A 5,955-nucleotide genomic window follows, 5' to 3' on the forward strand; every position below is an offset into this window, starting at 1 on the left:
AGTTGGGTTCTGGCAGTCCTCTAATACGAATAGTGTTCCGTTGGTTCATATCAAAACCCCAGCTCAAGTTTTTTTGGGTAAAGCAAAAGAACAGTTTGTTTGCTAAACAGTAGGTGTATATATATTAACATTCTGGCAACAGGAGGGTGACCTTCCCCCATTCCCTTTTGATCTCTCACAAATATTTTTTGTGGACAACTGAACAAGAATAGTTTGATGGTTGAATCAGTAATAGCACAACACTATCAGTCAGGCAGCAGGAGAGTCACTTCCCTCTCTCCTTTTTTGTAGATTGATTTTATATTTAGATAACATTGAGTACCTACTAATCTGGGTTAGTAGATTGGGCAGAGAGAGCCTAGGAGATAAAACAAAAAACAGAAGATCATCTGCATAAGCAGCCACTTTATGCACCTGATTTTGCACATCAATCCCGTAGATACTAGGGTTTGCCCTGATATGTCTCAAAAAGGGTTCCAAGACCAGTATAAATAAAAGGGGAGATAAGGGGCACCCCCGTCGTGTGCCATTACTAATGGAGAAGGGTCTGGACAATAAACCATTCACTTTGACCTGCGCCATTGGGGTGGAGTAAAAGGACCCAATCCAGGTCACCAAGACAGGGGGTAGACCTATATGTACCAAGGAATATTTAAAAAATTCCCATTCAACACAGTCAAAGGCTTTTTCAGCATCTGCCGCCAACAACATTGCCTGTATCTTATGTGAATGAATATAGTTGTTCAAATTTAGTGTTCTTACCGTATTGTCTCTAGCCTCTCAGCCCGGTAGGAAACCTCTCGGGTCTGGGTGTATAATAGATTGGATCAAGGGCGTCAGGCGTTTTGCCAGAATACTGCTGAATGGCTTAATATCACAATTTAAGAGGGAAATTGGCCTATAACTAGAACATGAGTTGGGATCTTTGTCAAGCTTAAGTATTAAGGAAAAATGTGCTGCCAATGTATCCCTGGGCAGCGCCATTCCTTCAGTCAAGGCATTAAACGCTGTTAAGTAGTGTGGTGAGAGTACAGAAAGGAATTTCTTATAGTACGGTAAGGTTAGGCCGTCAGGGCCAGGTGCTTTCCCTGTGGCCGATTCTTCTGCCAATTCTTCTGCTGTGATCGGGGCACCCAGAGACTCCACTGCCTCCGAAGGGAAGGCGGGGAGTCCCGAGGAGTCAAGATAGGTTTTGATCAAACTGCCTTTGTGGGATCCACCTCAGCGGCAGCATTGCTGTCGAAATTATATATTTTGTTGAAAAATGACCTGAAGGTTTCCGCAATGTCTGAAAAGGTGTGCACCCTTCCGCCCGATGGGGAGCTCATACTAGGAATATAGGTTTCTGCTCTATTTTCCCGAAAGTGCTTGAGCTAGAGCCCTGCCACATTTATTAGAATATTCATAATAATATCCCTTGCACTTGGTAAGCATAAACTTTGTTTTACAACCTGTAGCATCTCTCTAATACGCTCTCCTATACCCACGATTTGCTGCTCGATTTCCACAGTGTGCTGCCTTTTATGAGTGGCTTCCAAAACATGCAACTCTGCCAAAATTTAGTTTAGCTTCCCTCTCCCTTTTGCACCTATGACCCAACTGAATAAACAGACCGCGTATATAACATTTATGTGCCTCCCAAAGGTGGACCGGCTTATCCACAGAAGGAGCATTAATTGCAAAGTAGGACCTGAGCTCAGCTTCAATTTGTTCACGTATCTCCGGTGTATCCAACAAAGCAACAAAGAGTCATTTAATCTCCAGGAGGAAGATTTCGGTTCAGTTGGCGATGCTTGCACAGTTAGAGAGACCGGGGCATGATCTGAGATAGAAATTACACCAACAGCTGCAGATATCACTGTGGCTATGGAGGAATGTTTAATGAAAAAAGGTCAATTCTGATATGTTTGCATGTGGGAATAGAAGTTGAAATCTTTCTCGGCTGGCTGCAAAATACGCCAAATATCCACTAGTTGGTTTTTTATGTAGAAGACGTTTGATCTTCCTCAAGGCTGCTTAAGACATAGCTGTTGCACCCCTTGTCACATCTGATGAAGGGTTGGGAGCAAAATAAAATCGCCTCCCACGATCAGTGTACCTTCTATAAAATCATCTATGATTCTAAGCAGAGAGTCCAAAAATTTTGCCTGGCCATTGTTGGAAAAGTAAACATTGACAAAGGTATATATATGAGAGTCAATTCACCCCCTAATCATAACATACCTGCCCTCAGGATCTGTGCAATAGGCTAGCAGTGTCCAGCGAACAGATTTATTGAGTAAAATACAGAATCATGTACTATGATACGATTTATCAAAATAGGGATCAGTCATTTTCTGCAGATGCCCATATTTAAAGTGGGTTTCTTACAAGAATGCCACTTGACACTTACATCTATAGAGCTCCCGTAGAACTAAGGAGCGCTTGATAGGGGAATTTAGCCCTTTTCCGTTGAGAGAAGTGATTTGAAATGCCATGGTAGGGGGAGAAATAGGAAGGGATAGGTGGGACACGTGTCCTATGTAATCTAGGACAGACAAAAAAAAAACAATTAAAACAAAATACAAGATATTAAATCTTATAAGCTCCAAAATTACAAAAATCCTTCAAAGAAGGAGGAGCCGACCTAAGTGGGGAGGAGGTACTCCACAGAGATGAGCATATGCTCACCGATGGCTATCGTATCCAAATATGTTATAAGAACCCGCTCTTGAGCAACCAACAACAAAACACAGGTATAGCTGCGTACACACTTCCAATTTTTGTCGTTGGAAATGAACGAAGAACGAACGACGAACGATCGAGTGGTCAAAAATCGTTCGTAAAAAAAGTAACCAACGACGCCGACGAACGAGAATAGTCGCTGGAAATGAATGACCGGACCGGCGGATCGGATTGGACGACGATCGTTTACCATCTATCGTGTGTACGGTCGTTCATTGATCGTCCATGGTCTGAGCATGCGTGATGAACGAACGTTCGTTCACTTCCTGTCGTGCACGTCACTTCCTGTATCGCTCAAACGATCGCATCTATTGTGTGTACAATATCTGCGAACGATCGTGTCGTTATCTGCATGTACAGGATCGGTGCTATACGATCGTTCGCCGATATCGTGCAGGATCGTTCGTCGTTCGTTTACCAACGATAATTATTGGAAGTGTGTACGTAGCTTTACGCAATACCGGCATAAGTAACATTTGCAAAAAAATAGTTGCACAAATTTAAATCTATTCCGCCAGGACACTCATACAAAATATAGACGTTATCATGTCCCTAGCCTGTGGTAAGGCCCGGAGACCTGGATCTCTCCGGTACACCCCGTATGCAAACACGAGATGATCCCAGCGAGAACAGTGGTCAACCATATACTTACAATCACCCAGTATTATTATCTAGGTAACAAACAATATTCAACAACAGAAATATACCTTCTAGTGCAAATATAGCATTCTAGTGCAAAGTAGTAGCGACCTATTAAGGGTCTACAGCACTAAACCATATACTCATACTAATAACAGTTGAGTAGGCCAATTTGCATTATCATAATACTTAGGCCTTATTAGGTCCAAATTGTGGGCGGAGCAATGGACCTGTACGGCCAGTCTGCCGTCTGCCTTGGGTATTTTGTGCTCTTGCGCTCCTTGGTGATATAGAAGGGACCTTCATTGGCATTGCCGTCTCGAAGTTCAGTCGGTAGCAATTGTAAAAGCTCAAATAGAGCTGGAAGCTGTGAGTGCTGAGTGCTGAGTGCTGAGTGATGTAACACAAAGATCTGGTAATAGATGAACCGGTGCCCCATCAAAGTCCATAGGACCATTCTGCCATGCTTGATGCATTATTTCTTCTTTTATATTGTAAAAGTGCACTCGACATAGTACATCTCTGGGTAGTGATCTGTTAGCAACCCTCGGCCCATTCACTCGATGAACCCTATCCAATTCAAGGGCAGCTGTTGGCGACTGGTTTAAGAAGCTGTTAGGAATAGCAGTAACAGTGGACCTTAGGTCTGCGTTGGCAGTAGCTTCAGGGATGCCCCTAATTCTGATGTTGTTTCTGCGGTTTCTGTTCTCATTATCTTTTGTGCTCAAATAAAGGGAGGTAAGGTGAGACTTTATAGTAGTAGAGGAGGATTCCAACGCCAAAAGACAGGTCTCCACACTGGAGGATGCAGACTCAAGAACAGTAACTCTAGTAGAAACAGTTGAAATCTGCTGTTGCAGCCCATCTATTTCCCTCTTCAGTGAATTCTCAATCCGAGTGGCCAACTCATTAACCACCCCTGCTAGATCATCTTTGGAAGGGAGTTGATTCAATTTAGTTTCTAGGTGTACTGAGGGGTAGACACTTACTTGTGGTTCCATATGTGTAGCTGAAGAAACAGGTAACAGGAAATAACATAGGAGTAAGAGGGCACGGGTCCACATTGCAGGGTGGCTCAGAGGAGGTTGCAGAAGAATCAGCTGAGGCATCCTCATCAGACTCAACGTCTCTGTGTGTGGAGGCATGCCGCGGCGCCATCTTGGATTTCGCAGCAGCTGTAGGGGAATCCGCAGCCGGCGTGAAAAACTGTCTGAGACCGCGGTTTTTATGAGAATGAGACCTGGAGGCTCCTGGTGTCTTCTGCTTGTGAGGCATGAGCGGGTGAGGCAGGATAGCTCATAGCGGGGTGACCAGACTGATAAAAAGCAGCCGGCTGCACGGAGCTCACAGACACAGCGTGCTCAAGCCTCCAGAGCGTGACCACGCCCCCTCCCTCTCTCCTTTTTTGACATCTCTAAATGTTGGCAGTTTTTCTCTTTTTGTGGACAATTAAATCAATTCAGCTATGAGAACCTTCCCCTTTTTATACTGGCTTCAGCACAAATAAAGGTTGTTACTTAGATTTCTCATGCTCCCCTGAGGAAGCCTAAAAGGGTGAAACGCGTCTGAACCGAGACCAAAAACAGTTCTACTAAGTACTTTGAAACATTAGACTTTTCTATGGACATTAATTGAAAATTCTAGAATTTGAAGTTTAGTCCAATGTACCAAACTAACAGACAGGTCAGGGACTAAAAAACGTTTCACTTTTGGGAACCACACCGTGTTCAAAATATGGTTATAAACCTCAGCCAATTACTTGAGAGGACATAGTTGAGTCTGCAGCTCACTGTGGGTCTAAAATTGCCATACACTTTAGGAGAGGTTTAGCTGATGGTGTAAGGCTTAGTCTACATGGACGTTTTCCCCAGCATTTGACCTGCGTTTGAAATTCCTACAAACTCCAATGGGCTAATCTACACCAGGATGTTTCCTTGAGGCACGTTTATGAGCGTTATCTATAATGTTCCTTGCAATGTTTAAAAAATTAAAACGCGGGAACACGCGGATAAATGCTTCCATTGATTTCAATGGATTTTTAGTTTCCATAGATTTTTCGTTTTTCAGTTTTCGTTTTTTCAGGTAAGCTTTAAAATGCTAATAAAAATGCATGAAAAGCATATAAACGCAGTAGGGACGTTTACATGCGCTTTAAAAAACATTGTATTACACAGTGACAGGAGCATTGGTCAAGAAGAATGTCATTATGCAATATAGAGCTGCAGTGTAGAGTATGTGACTAAAACATGGTGTTTGCCTAAAAATGTTTATTGAAGACTAAATGTTTTATTGATTTTTTAATAAGTCTCAATCAGTCTGCATTTATTTAGGGGTGACCTGCAATCCAACGTCATGTGCAACCTATTTACCAGCACTGGCAATTATTGCATTTTTATGTACTTGTTCCGTTAGTGCTCATAAACCTGCTTACAGTAAACGTATTACTCCAAATATATCAACACCTCGTGTCAAGCAACCTATGTTCTCTGCAGCGAAAGGTTTGACATGAACTCAAAGTAGGACAACTTATGCAGTGAAGCGCCACTGCGGAACTCTGTTGCAATTTCCGTAGTGACCTGGATGACGCAGAAT

This window comes from Pyxicephalus adspersus, chromosome 12, assembly GCF_032062135.1.
Source record: "Pyxicephalus adspersus chromosome 12, UCB_Pads_2.0, whole genome shotgun sequence".
Classification (NCBI taxonomy): Eukaryota; Metazoa; Chordata; class Amphibia; order Anura; family Pyxicephalidae; genus Pyxicephalus; species Pyxicephalus adspersus.